The sequence below is a fragment of the Palaemon carinicauda genome, chromosome 1 (genome assembly GCF_036898095.1).
Source record: "Palaemon carinicauda isolate YSFRI2023 chromosome 1, ASM3689809v2, whole genome shotgun sequence".
NCBI classification, from domain to species: Eukaryota; Metazoa; Arthropoda; class Malacostraca; order Decapoda; family Palaemonidae; genus Palaemon; species Palaemon carinicauda.
This window is the reverse complement of record NC_090725.1, coordinates 100,045,172-100,060,361: the sequence shown is the minus strand read 5'-3', so window position 1 is coordinate 100,060,361 and position 15,190 is coordinate 100,045,172.

Sequence of the window (15,190 nt, the reverse complement as noted above, 5' to 3'; positions counted from 1 at the left end):
AAAGCCAAGTTTTCTGTGTAATCTTCTAGCTTTAGTACCAATTTAATTTTTTGCTTTGTTTTCTTTACTTGTTTTTTATGGGACTTCTCACCAATTCCATATAACCTTAACACATTCCACATTGTTTCCCTATCAACTCTATAAGCTTTCTCCAGATCCATAAATGCAACATACACCACCTTACCTTTAGCTAAATATTTATCGCATATCTGCTTAACTAATAATCTGATCCATACATCCTACCTCTTCTAAAACCACCCTGCACTTCTTAGACTGCATCTTGTTTTATCCTTAATTATTATTATTACAGTATTACTTGCTAAGCTACAACCCTAGTTGGAAAAGCAGGATGCTATAAGCCCAGGAGCTCCAACAGGGATAATAGCCCAGTAAGGAAAGGAAACAAGGAAATAAGAGAAGTAATTGACAATTAAAATAACATATTTCAAGAACAGTAACAACATTGAAATAAATATTTCATATATAAAATATAAAAACTTTAACAAAATAAGAAGAGAAACAAGACAGAACAGCATGCCCGAGTGTACCCTCAAGCAGGAGAACTCTAACCCAAGACAGTGGAAGGGCATAATACAGAGGCTATGGCACTACCCAAGACTAGTAAACAGTGGTTTTATTTTGGAATGCCCTTCTCCTAAAAGAGCTATTTATTAACTATTAACACTAACATACACTTTCCCAATCACCCTCGACAAACTAACACCCCTAGAGTTACAACACTTGTGCACACATCCCGTACCTTTGCTTATGCTTCTCAGAAATTACTGGAAAAGATTTAAGGCAGCTCACTAGGTGCTTGAAACTTCATATTCAGTGAAGTAACACTTGCCAGATTAACCAGTAATGTTACCATTTAATTACAAATAGTGGTATAGGTTCAATGAAGAATAGGTAGAATGGCTTGCAGAGGAATTTAGGTGGATATAGGGAGGTACATGGAGGGTCTCTCCAAAATAAGAAATGAAAACATTCAAAAGGCATAGGATAGACCCATACTACCAAACTGCATAGGAGATGGGGATTGTTCAAATAAAATACAGAGAGAGAGAGAGAGAGAGAGAGAGAGAGAGAGAGAGAGAGAGAGAGAGAGAGAGAGAGAGAGAGAGAGAGAGAGAGAGAGAGAATCTACTGTATATTTAACATGAAAAAGAATAAAAAACATCTAAAGTGCATTATACAAAAATGCACATACACTTGCTTTCATTCTCCCGCACCACACACATACATGTACTGTATAGGGGGAAATGACATAGAATGCCAAGCATTGGTAAATTTGTAGTAGTTATCCATTGAACCAGTCTGCTAAACCCAATTCTTGCCACAGCATAGTAGTGTATATACTGCCTAATGTCTATTTATCAATTAACAATTAGTACTAGCTCTAATATGCATTAAATAAAAATGTTTGGTGCTCTGTATAACAATCCACCCTTCACATTTGCAATAAAATCTTATTGGCTGACCATATTTCAACTCTTATTATTGCACAGTGCACATATTTCTCTTTTATTTACTTTAATTACATGTTATGATGGGAGAAGTACAAGGTTTGGGTGGATGGATGGAGTGAAGGAAGCTCTGGGTGATAGGATGATAGATGTGAGAGAGGCAAGAGAGCATGCTAGATATAGGAATGAATGGCGAGCGATTGTGACGCAGTTCCAGTAGGCCCTGCTGCTTCCTCCGGTGCCTTGGATGACCGCGGAGGTAGCAGTATTAGGGGATTCAGCATTATGAAGCTTCATCTGTCTGGGGTGGATAACAGGGGAGGGTGGGCTGTGGTACCCTAGCAGTACCAGCCAAACTCGGTTGAGTCCCTGGTCAGGCTGGGAGGAACGTAGAGAGGATTGGTCCCCTTTTTGTTGTTTCATTTATTTGATGTCAGCTAACCCCCAAAATTGGGGAAGTGCCTTGGTATATATGTATGTACTATCATCATACCAAGTACGTGATTGTTATAACGCTTCAATTCTCGAGAGTTCTCAAGCCGTCTTTAAGATTCTTGAAATTTTCATTTGAAATTCCAAGTCTATTATTGTACAATATACATCTAAACCAGTTTAACATGGGTATTATAGTTTTCTATGCCCCAACAAATGATTCCCCTGAAGAAATCAAAGATGAATACTATGAAGAACTGCTGAGTGTAATAGATGGGATCCTTGAGAGATATGAAAATTGTGATTGGCAACTTCAATGCTACAGTTTGAAGGAATAATCAAGGGATAGAGAATGTGATGGGTGTCGAGGGTCTTGGCAAAGTTGCAAATAAAAATGGAGCACATTTCTTAAGTTTCTGTTCAGCAAACAATCTTGTCATTGGAGGTACTCTTTTTCAACAAAGAACATCCACAAGTATACATGGACTTCACCTATGGCAACTACAAAAATCAAATAGATCACATTGCCATTAATAAAGAGAGGGAGGACTCTGAGAAATGTAAGAAGCTATAGAGGTGCAGATATTGGTAGTGACCACCAGCTCCTCATTGCCCCACAGAAATTAAAACTGAGAGCACCCAACAGAAAGGTAGAATATATAGGTTTGACACAAACTTTTAGAAGAGCACAGAGAAACATTTGCAATTGAATTTAGGAATCGATTTGCAGTCCTAGAGACTTTAAGAGACGAAGAGCAGACAATTAATGAAGAATGGCGTGATATTAAAAAAGTATATCAGTCAGTTGGTAGTGAATTCTTGGGACACACATTTACAAGGAGAAAGCCATGGATATCAAATAATACTTGGGAAACTATAAAAAGGAGATAAAAACAAATTAATTGTTCAAACTTTTCGAGGAAGTAATGAAAATTACAAGGTAGAGCATGCAAGTATTCCAGTATTGATAGTGAGGTCAAAAGAAAAGCTAGGAATGACTGGAGAGAAAATTTTGACAATAAAGCAGATGAGGCTGACAAAGCTATGAATTCAGGAAGTGGCTATGCTGTAAGAATTGCTCATAGAATTTTTAATGAAATCCCTATGGGGCAAAGAAGAAGCATATACCCATCAAAAAGAGAGACAGATCTATTATAACAACAGAAGATGAAGAAAGACAACGTTGTTTGGAACACTTTTGTGAGGTTATGAATAGGCGATATGATGGGAATAATTTGATTGATATACCTGAAGCTGATGAAGACCTTGATGTGCCCATGAATGAATTCAGTGTGTTTAAAGTTGAAGCTATCCTCAAAACACTAAAGAGAAGGAAAGCCCTGGATACGATGGAATAAATGGCGAGATGATACAGGGCAAAAATGAAGTGACTCCCAGACTACTTACAAGATCATATTGTAGAATTGGAATCAAGAGGCCAAACCTGATAAATGGGAGTTGGGAGTGTTGGTGAAATTTGCAAAAAAAAGAGAACTGACTGATTGCAATAATTACAGAGGCATAACACTTGCGTGCATTTTGAAAATATATAGTATGCTTATTCTATAGACGGAGAGATTTAGAAAAGGTAGAAGTTGACCAGACCAAATTTTCATTTTGAGACATGTTGTACAGCATTGCATAGAATATAGAAATCTCCTTTTGATGGCATTTGTGGACCATGAAAAAGCCTTTTATAGTGCGCACCGGCCAATTTTATTGAGAGTCCTGCATTATGGAATTCCTCTTGAATATGTAAATTTTATTAAGTCTGTTCATGAGCATAGCAAGTGCAAAGTTAATGTTAATGGAGTCTTATCAAATGAATTTCCAGTGAACAGCAGAGTACTCCAAGGGAATGTGTTGTCCCCTAAGTTGTTCATCCTCCTAATGGAATTTGTAATGCGTAGAACAGTTGGAGATGGTGGAGAAAGATTGGACTGGATTGGTGATAGGAATTTAGCAGAACTAGAGTATGCAGATGATGCTGTCCTTGTTAGCAGAACACCACAGGATTTGCAATACTTGCTTACCCAAATGCATGAAATATCACACAAAGTTGGGCTGAAAATAAACAAAAGAAAGACGGAGATTATGAGAACGGAGTATGCAATGGCAGATGAAATATCATTGGATGGAGAGAGGATGAATTTAGGAACTATGATCTCCAATACAGGTTCTTTAGAATTAGAGTTTAGTGAAAGATTGAAAAAAGCAAATCAGACAATGGCTAAGTTAAGTAACATTTGGAAAACAAATCACCTGAAATTACACAAGAAAATTAGACTATATATCAGTTTAATAATCGGTTACTCCATGCACATGAGTCATAGTATGACAATGAAAATCTCCAATAGATTTAGTAGATTTGAGAACAAAGCCCACAGAAGGATATTGAGAGTTAAATGGCAGGACAGGATTAGAAATATAAGAGATTAACCCTGGAACGGTACGGTGGGTCGTCCGCGACCCCGAGCGTCAAGAAAAAAAGAGGTTTTTCTCACGTGACTGAATTTGTGGGTGATCGACCTGCAGTAGGTGTCTCGCCTACACGCTCTAGTAGTGTCCAGATGTGTATTGCTGTAGCTGTACTCCTTCCCCGATTTCTGAGACGTGTCGGGGTCGAGCGCGACCGAGTTTACCCTTCTAAGGTAATTTGCATAATTATCAAAGTTATTACGTATTATGAAATTGTCGTAGAATGGTGCAACTTGTATAGGTTATCAGTTGTGGAAAGTCTTGGTGGATTGTTTGGCTACCATGTGCATGATTTTTTTTTTTAGTTAAAATGTCGTTCATCACCACGAGGATCATTTTACCGCGAGTGCCCCTTTTTCATTTTTTTGCCAAGTCATTTTTCCGTAAGATATTGCCAAATAGTGTCGTAAAACTTTTGCTTTTTTAGTGTTGGAAAGTGTGTCTAGATGATCTGGCTACCCATGCGTGACTTTGTTTTTGTTAGATACGACGTAGTTATTGGTATATTGGGTATTTAACTGCGGTTGCCAATTTCTGTTTTTTTTTCAATATTTGTAAAAATTTACTACGTAGTAAGGAATTGCCGTATATTATTGATTTTTTTTTCATGTTTATGTGTTAGAAAGTGTGCCTTGATGGTTGGGCTAACACGTGCATGTCTTTTTTTTTATCTGAGATGCCGTATATTAGAATGTTGGGCATTTTACCGCGAGTGCCCCTTTTCATTTTTTTTTTTTTCATTTTTTTGCCAAGTCATTTTTCCGTAAGATATTGCCAAATAGTGTCGTAAAACTTTTGCTTTTTTAGTGTTGGAAAGTGTGTCTAGATGATCTGGCTACCCATGCGTGACTTTGTTTTTGTCAGATACGACGTAGTTATTGATATATTGGGTATTTAACTTCGGTTGCCAATTTGTTTTTTTTCAATATTTGTAAAAATTTACTACGTAGTAAGGAATTGCCGTATATTATTGATTTTTTTTTTCATGTTTGTGTTAGAAAGTGTGCCTTGATGGTTGGGCTAACACGTGCATGTCTTTTTTTTCATTTTTCCGCGAGTGCCCCTTTTTATTTGTTTTGCATTTTTTTGCTTAGTCATGTTACCGTAAGGAATTGGCAAGTAGTGTCGCAAAACTTATATTTTTATAATGTTGGAAAGTGTTTCTAGATGATCTGGCTACCCATGCCTATTTTTTTTTAGCCAGATATAGCGTATATATAGGTATGTGTTCGATTTTCCTGTGATTGCCATTTTTTCGTTTTTTCCCATTTCTTCCAAAATTACTACGTACTAAGGAACTATCACAGAGTAATGATTCATTTATAGTTTATTTGTCGGAAAATGTGCCTTGATGGTTTGCCTAGCACGTGGCTGAAATTTTTTTTTTCTGAAATGCCGTATATTAGAATGGCCATTTTTCCGCGAATGCCCCTTTTTATTTGTTTTGCATTTTTTTGCTTAGTCATGTTACCGTAAGGAATTGGCAAGTAGTGTCGCAAAACTTATAATTTTATAGTGTTGGAAAGTGTTTCTAGATGATCTGGCTACCCATGCCTATCTTTTTTTTTAGCCAGATATGGCGTATATATAGGTATGTGTTCGATTTTCCTGTGATTGCCATTTTTTCGTTTTTTCCCATTTCTTTCAAAATTACCACGTACTAAGGAACTATCACAGAGTAATGATTCATTTAGATGTTTATTTGTCGGAAAATGTGCCTTGATGGTTTGCCTAGCACGTGGCTGAATTTTTTTTTTCTGAAATGCCGTATATTAGAATGTTAGCCATTTTTCCGCGAGTGCCCCTTTTTATTTGTTTTGCATTTTTTTGCTTAGTCATGTTACCGTAAGGAATTGGCAAGTAGTGTCGCAAAACTTATATTTTTATAGTGTTGGAAACTGTTTCTAGATGATCTGGCTACCCATGCCTATCTTTTTTTTAGCCAGATATGGCGTATATATAGGTATGTGTTCGATTTTCCGGTGATTGCCTTTTTTTCGTTTTTTCCCATTTCTTTCAAAATTACTACGTACTAAGGAACTATCACAGAGTAATGATTCATTTAGATGTTTATTTGTCGGAAAATGTGCCTTGATGGTTTGCCTAGTACGTGGCTGAAATTTTTTTTTTTCTGAAATGCCGTATATTAGAATGTTGGCCATTTTTCCGCGAGTGCCCCTTTTTATTTGTTTTGCATTTTTTTGCTTAGTCATGTTACCGTAAGGAATTGGCAAGTAGTGTCGCAAAACTTGTATTTTTATAGTGTTGGAAAGTGTTTCTAGATGATCTGGCTACCCATGCCTATCTTTATTTTTAGCCAGATATGGCGTATATATAGGTATGTGTTCGATTTTCCTGCGATTGCCACTTTTTAGTTTTTTCCCATTTCTTTCAAAATTACTACGTACTAAGGAACTATCACAGTAATGATTCCTCTAGATGTTTATTTGTCGGAAAATTTTGTTTACTTCTTTTTTGATTGAATATCATCAAATTTTTTTAGCTAAAATATTATATTGTTTTACAATTTTTTTTTTTTTTCGATTTTATTTCTCTTCAAAAAAATTTTTTGGGGTCAGAATTTTAATTTTATAGTCGTAAAATAATCGACAATTATCCAGCAACCCACCATACAATTTTTATGCATATCCAAGAATAATTAGATTAGTAAATAACACCTTGAAATTGACATACCCTTCCTACATTTCAAGTGGCAGATTAGGGAGTCTGAGTCAGTGTGGTTGGCGGCCATTTTGTGGACATATCCGAAGCGTAAGTTGCCCTATCTATATATATTCTTGTTCCCTATAGAATTTGTGATATTTTGGTATATTTTTACCTGCATAAATATCATATTATATATTAAATATATGTATTTTTTTACGAAATTTCTAAGTACTCAAAAAATTACCTTTAGATATGGCCCCTGATATAAATGTAACTTACAAAATAATGAAGATTTTTTTACATATTTCTATTTTAGGATAACATATGTTTATTCCCTAAAAAAATTAGCCACTTCCTATTTCATTTGGGTACCCAAAAAAATTCATGAAATTTGGACAAATTTTTTTGGCCAAAAAAAGTTACCCTTTTTTTCTCATTTCAGATCTTCACCTCCATGGGTCTGACTTCACCCAAAATACATCAAGATGTGTCCTAAACATTCAAGAATCAATTCCTAAAAGGATTTGTGTATATATGTATAAACTTTTTTTTTATGAATTTTTATGTAAGGTCTTTTTTTTCTACTTAATTTTTAAAAATATTTATAATAAATAGTTTTTCTGCAGATGAGTAGTATTTATCTTTACAGTTGTTTTAAGCATTCATTGAAGTTTTTTTTGGCAAAAGAAAAAAGGAGGTTACTGCTAAAACTGATTTTTCAAGAATTTTTTTTGGCGTCGGGGTCGTGCACGTCCGAGTATACCCTTAAAGGGGTGTCCGAGGAGCGTACCTATCCAGGGTTAATCGAGTGCCAAATGTGGATGAGATCATGATGAAGGAAAGATGGAGGAGGTTTGGGAATGCTCTCTGCACTCCCCAAGAGAGAAGTTCACCCAATGTTCAGCTGGACTCCACAAGGTGCTAGAAGAGTTGGAAGACCCAGGCCTACATGGCTGAGGACAATGAAGTGCGAAGTAGATGATGAATGGAGAAGTATTGAATTAAAAGCTCAAGATAGAGATTGGCGAAATCTAACCGAGGCCTTTTGCGTCAATAGGCGTAGGAAATAATGACGATATGTCTATAGTAATATCATAACTTTCTTCTATGATAAGATTATCAAACTGGTCGATCACATTTCTTTAAAATACAAAAAACCTTGACGAGTAGGTTTGACTAAAATATGGTACCCAGAAATATGGTTTTGTATTTGCCATTACAGTAGTAATATTTTAAACTTTTATTATGAAATTTGGCCCACAAGGATAAAAATCACTGTCTACAGCAAAAAGTCAAACTTGCTAGAGGAAGAAAATAAAAATGAAAAAACCCAAAAGAGAAGAGATGACTTACATTTAGTTCAGAAGCAAGACCACTAATTGTTTCATGTATAACGTGATCATAGCACCAGGGGTATCACCTCTCCCTGATGACATGCCAAGGATCTGGGAAGCTACCACCATAATATCCAGGGATATTTTAACCCTCTTAGAAAGAACAGGATTTCCTATACAGTGGGTGATGGTCAAATAACAATAAGAAATTATCCCAATGGCAAAAAGAACTACTTGGCCATCACACACGAGAACCAAGGCTTCAAAGTACATCAATGCCTCTCTATAATATTTCCATTTGACAAATCTCAATTCATATACAAACATATTATACTGTATACTTTACAAGAGCCTTTGCCTAACCTCTTTATCATATAGAAGTTCTTTTGAAATTACTAGTGAAAATAAGGTTTTCCTGTATAATTTTCAAAATATTCTTATTGCAAATCAATGGCTGTTGAAAAAGTAAGAAAAATATATATGGGGTATTTCCACATAACTTTCAAAAACTACTAAGCATACTTTAAATATGTACTGGGTCAGCTATACAAAATGACAAATTCGGAGATAATTTGTATTTTTCCTAACCATACAAACCTTAGCTATTTACATAAGGTTTACTTTCGGCGTAGATGAAATTGAAGAGCCATTAGATTTTAACGAGGGTTTACTACGCCCCCCCCCTCCCCGCTAGTTAGCAGGGGTAGGGGAGGGGTAGCTTGCTACCCCTCCCCCCCTCACACACCGGTGGAATGTCTCACTTCACTTAGAGGTAGGACTTGACTTGGGGGACAGGGCTGGCAGGCAAATATGTGTAAATAGCTAAGGTTTGTATGGTTAGGAAAAATACAAATTATCTCCGAATTTGTTATTTGTTCCGTAACCGAAATACAAACCACGCTATTTACATAGGGTGACTTACCCCTTAGGAAGGGTGGAAAGTCCCCAGCCATACTGGCTTTGGCTTACCCGGGGACTCAGAATCCGAGTGAGTCGCACTCGAGAAAAGGAGTCCCTGCACCTCACAAGTTCCTTGCTCCGCAAGGAAACGTTTGGCCTACATAAGCTTGTGTGTGAAGGAAAAAAGTGTGACCCGTCCTAGGCAGTTGACCTGGAGTTCTAGACGGAACTCTGGGTTAGGATTTTCCCAATACCACCTCGTCAGGGTATGGGGGACGCGACAGTATTGTCTTAATACTTGGAACACAAAGAAGCATGGTTTACCTGCAGAGGTTCGAGGTCAGCTATGCAGAGACCAGGATGCTGCTTTCCCCAGTAGAGGGGAGGATGAAGAATGAAGTAAGGGCCAGACATACTTCTTCCGTTCATGCAGTCTAAAACCTGGTAACAATGCCCTCAACCTTCTGCTACCTGTCCAAAAAGGAGCCTGAGGTTAGACCAGCTATTGTTTAGCCACCACAGAGCCATAGAAACGTATTGATACCCCTGTGGGTCACGTCCTGCAGGAAGTGGGCTGCAAAGGTCGCTAGACGCTTCCAGACTCCAGCTTGTAGCACCTGCGTCACAGAGTAGTTCCATTTGAAGGCGAGGGACGTTGCGATGTATGCGACATCGTGGGCTGTAGGGCGACGTGACGGGGGAGGGTCTGGATTCAGGTCGAGATGAATGCCCTTGAATCCGGGCTGAAAAGGCATACTGGTGGCTCTCCCCTGCGTCCTTCCTGTGCTCCGAAACCGGGCTTACACGTGAGGACAAACTGCAGCTGTTCTCAACGATAACCCCTCGGTTCCTTTGCTGGCAAGAAGGAGAAGGTCTGGGTCATCTGATACCGAACGGAGACTCGAAATCTTGAAGGAGTCGAACCGAAGGTCCGGGACTCCAAGATTCTGAATCTAGAAAACAACTCAGGAGCGAACCTGAATGTTACCTCCCCCTATCCTCTTGAAAGGGCGGAGTCGTACGAGACCATGAAGATTGCTTACACACTGGCCGAGGCCAGAGCGAGTAGGAGCACCGTCTTCCAAGACGGACGACGATCAGAGGCCTGACGTAATGGTTCGCAAGAAGATCTCTTAAGGGACTTAAGAGTCCGAACCATGCTCTATGGAGAAGGTCTCACTCCGACTGGGGGCAGGTACGTTCGTAGCTTCGCATGAGCGAAGAAAGATCCAGCGGGAAGGAAAAAGTCTATTCCTTTCAGCCTGAAGGCCAGGGAAAGGCTGAGCGATAGGCTTCACTGCTGAGAGCGGAAAAGAGTTTCCTCCCGCCGATAAGCAATAACTCCGTTATTGCTGGAGTAGAGGCATCAAAGGAAGAGGAACCTCTCCCACGACACCAACCACACAAGACTCTCCACTTCGCCTGGTAGACCCCTGCGGATGACTATCGCGGATGACTATCGCAGGTGACGCGACCTCCGCTCCGCGACTGTTGCGGGGTGCCTCTTTGTGAGGTGGTGGTGTAGTGTCTCCAGGCGTGAAGCCGAAGCGATGTTACAGCTTGTGAAAGATGTTGCAGTGTGGTTGTTTGAGTAGCCTGTGTCGTGGAAGAAGCTCTCCCGGGAGTTCCGTCAGGGGATGCATTAGGTCCGGAAACCGTTCTGCATCTAGTCGCAGCGGAGCTCTCAGGGCCATCGAAAGGTTGACCGACAACCTGGTCTCGTTGAGACCCCTTCTCAACAGACAACAATGGTAGGAAGACGTAGGCGTCGATGCTGTCCCACCGTCACCGGAAAGCATCTTGCCAAAGAGTCTTGGGGTCTGAGACTGGGGGGAAGAACAGCGGCAGCTTGAAGTTCCAGGCTGTCGTGATCAGGTCCCCCAGGCTAGGACTTGCTGGTTACTAGAGGCCAAAGACCCCAAGGTACTCTCTATCTGTGAGGCTCTGCTCAGATTGTCGGAGAAAACAATCCTCTGCCCGGAATGAGTGAGCCGATAGTTGTATTGAGTGGACTTCGGATCATCTCAGTATCCCTACTGCAAGATGCGAAAGTATGAAAATGTACCTCCCTGCTAGTTGGAATACGCCAGTACCATGGAGTTGTCGCGCACGGAGCGACTCGGTAGGATCTGTAGAAGGGCCAGACTACGGCCTCTAAGCCTACCTGAATGATGTGGAGGTACCCTTCAGGTCCTGACCAAAGACCTGAACCAGAACATGCCCCCCCCCCCCCCCCCCTTTTCTTTGACGAGTCCGAGAACAGCATCAAATGCGGGGAAAGGACAAGAAGATCCACTCTCATGCAAGAGGTTTCCATAGGTCAACCCCCATTGCAGGTCTAACCGTTCCGCTGGTCCCATAAGGGCCAGAAAGTCCGGTTAATCGTTGCTTTGATTCCACCGAAACTTGGGCCGCCTAACAGGGAACTTATCCTGAGGCGACCGTTCGGGACTTAGACGGGTCAATGAGGAAAGGAGACCCAGGAAACGTCCCAAGATAGGGCTGAAAGCTCTCCTTTACTGAGAAAAGGTTCTGCGACTCTCCTCAGCCTTGCCACAGTCAACTGAAGGGAAAGGCTCGGAGAAGGAGTCAATATCATGGCTAGATATTTCAGATGTTGAGGTAGAAGTAGAGAAGGCTCCTTGCGAATTACCATGATCCCTCGATCTTGGTAAAGTCCCGGAAGCTTGTCTCGGTGTCGAAGAAGGTCGAACCCGAGACTACCGGAGTTGGCCAGACCTCCAAAAAGCGAAGGAGGCGGAAGCCTGCTCCTGAGTGGCCATGAGGAAAGCAGGGAGAGTTCTCTGGTGAAAACCTACGATGCTGCGGCGGGATTGCCACACAGCATCTCAAACAGATACATCTGTAGTCTAGGCTGAATTCCAAGTGCCTCCTGGAAGATGGATGGAATGGGATCTGGAAGTACCCGTCCTTCCGATCCAGGGCATAAGGAGTCTTGTGGTCTCGCTACCAGTCTGATCGACTCTGCTGTTTCACGCTGGATGAAGTTTGTTCGACAAACTTGATCAGAGCTGAGAGGTCGATGACGGAACTCCCATCTCAGATGCTTTCCTACAAGAAAGGATCGACTGAAGAGGCAGGGGAAGAAGCCGTCGACGACCCTATGGAGGACATTCTCCTAAAGCACAGCTCCTTCTGCCCAACGGGCAAACCTCTTGCCAACCCCATGGCATAGAGGCTCAGCGACACTGGATTCGCTGTCAGTGGAGGAGAGATGTTAAGAGCGAGGCGCGATATCCTTGGCTGATCACGGAGATCGTGCAGGAATCCTAGAGTTTGTGAACTCGGCCGTTCCCTCTAGGATTATGCCTCCCCGGGAGAACTTCCCGTCCTACCTGTCCTTGACAGGAGGGGACTGCTATTGTACACCTTGTCTTAGCTGCCGTAGCCGGTTCCGATAACCTAGGCTGACGAGGCTGTATGAAGAGGCGTCGGAGGCTTGCAGGGTCTGGAAGTAAGCGCCTTGGAGGAGTGAACACGGGATTCGACTTCCTCCGCACAACAACTGTCCATTTCTCTGTCCTTGGGCTCAAACAAGCTCTTCCCAAGGATGGAAGAGTGTCTGAGCTTGTTGACATCCACGGACGGGACTCCCAAGAGGAAGCCCTCGGTCACTGCGTCAAGATGCTCCAACATCGAGTTTGCCCGCAAGTTCAAAACTTGGCGACGGAACGCAAAGGTGCTTGAGCCTGAGAGAAGGAAAGTACCCATGATCTTCCTGGAGCTTCCTTGTACAAATCCTCGGGTCACAATCGGAGAGGGAAAGGCCTGGTAAGTCCCTTCCCCGAAATGGTTAAGAGGAAGGGCTAAACCAGTCACCCCCTTCCCGGCGGAGAAATCTCTAAGAAAAACTCCCTGGCAAGACCCTTCCTGGGAATGGTGGGGAGGAAGGGCTAAACCAGGTTCTGGAAAGAAGAATGTTGTTCAGACCACCCTGAAGATTCTTCCCGCTCTTGCACGAGCCATGCTCTGCGTTACGGGGTGAAGACCGTGTTCTGGAAGTACGCGCTCCAGAAGACTCACCAGGTTGCCTGTGTTGCGAAACCCCGACGGGAATCGCGGTCGCAATCACCCTGGTGCTCGCGCGATGGTAAATCGATGGTTCGCGCGTGGGCGAACGTGGATGTGCCCGTGCGAGAGCTCGCAGACGAAAGTGTGCGAGGGAGCGCAAAAGGGGGCGAGCGTTGGCGGTCGGCATCTGAAAGTGCGCAAGCGAACGATGGCGCGTAGGCGAGCGACGGCACGTTGGCGAGCGACGGCACGTTGGCGAGCGACGGCACGTTGGCGAGCGATGGCTCACTGGCGGTAATCACGCTGGCGCTCGCGCGATGGAAAACCATTGGTTCGTGCGCGGGCAAACATGGGTGCGCATGTGCCCCGCGAACATGGGTGCGCACGTGCCCCGCGCGCGGTCGATAGGGCGAGCGCAGGCGGCTGGGAGACCGACGGCGCGTAGGCGGGCGATGGCGCGTCTTGGCGAGCGATGGTCCGTAGGCGAGTGAAGGCGCGTTGGCAATCGATGGCGCGAAGGCAAGCGACGGCGTGTCGGCGAGCGGTGGTGCGTTAAAAACGCTAGCGCGCAGGCGAAGAATCGCGCGGGCGCGTAGGAGATCGCTGACGCGTAAGAGACTAGAGAAGGTCGTCGGCGAGAAGGAAAACTTCTTGCCTACGCCCAGATCTGATAGATCGTGGGCGAGAGGGCGAACGTTAGCGCGCATCGCGCTAATCAGAAGGCGCGCAGGTGCATCAGGAAGGGAAGCGCTGATGCGTGCTGGCAAGCAGGCGATCGTGGGCGTTCAGGAAACCGTTGGCGCCCATGGTGCGTAGCAGCAAAGGGCGCGCAGATGTGCGCTGGCGAACTGAAGAGAGCTGGCGCACAGAAGGACAGGCAAGCAGGAAGAAGATCTACGGCGAGACTCGACTACCGGAGATCGTGGTCCACAGCAGGCGAGTGCTACTGCGCGCGGGCGCGCAGGAAAAAACCTGGCACTTAAGGGACTTACCCACACTTTGGAATAAGCCCCTTAGACCCGAAGGTACCGGTGCCCGTTGTAAACGGGGTGTGTTGGCGCCCACTGCGCATCTGCGTCCAGGAACGGAGGTGAAGACTAGAAGGTCTGGCAAGAGTAGCAGCTGCAACGGTCGGTACTCGTCGAGGAGGGTCCTCTGCGGAGAATGTCGAACAAAGATGAAGACGACCTCGGACAGGTGCAACACCCTCCGACCTCCGAAGAGGAGTCTCTGAACGTGACCTCCCCCGAGGGGAAGAGTCACTGGCAGGAGAGACCGTAGGCATTAGCTGTCCCCAAAGGGAAACTGAGCCCTTAGCAACAACAGCAGGAGGAGTCCTCCGAAGAGGAGTCTGTGGCGAACTCCCCCCCAGGGGAGAAGCACTCGCAGGAGAAATCGTAGGCTCAACTGCCCCCCCAAAGGGGACAGAGGCTTCAGCAACAACAGCAGGAGGAGGCCTCCGAAGAGGAGTCTCTGTGGTGCACTCCCCCTCGGGGGAGAAGCACTCGCGGGAGAGACCGTAGGGCTCAGCTGCCCCCCCAAAGGGTTTGAGCCTCCAGCAACAGCAGCAGACTCAGTCCTCCGAAGAGGAGTCTCTGTGGTGAACTCCCCCCCGGGGAAGAAGCACTCGCAGGAGAGACCATAGGGCTCGGAAGCCCCCCCGAAGGGGACTGAGCCTTCAGCAACATCAGTAACAACAGCAGACGGAGTCCTCCGAAGAGGTGTCTCTGTGGTGAACTCCTCCCCGGGGGAGAAGCACTCGCAGGAGAGACCGTAGGGCTCGGAAGCTCCCCGAAGGAGACTGAGCCTTCAGCAACAACAGCAGAAGAGACGGGTCAGCCAGTGACCTAAAAATAGCAATCCTCCGAAGAGGGGCTC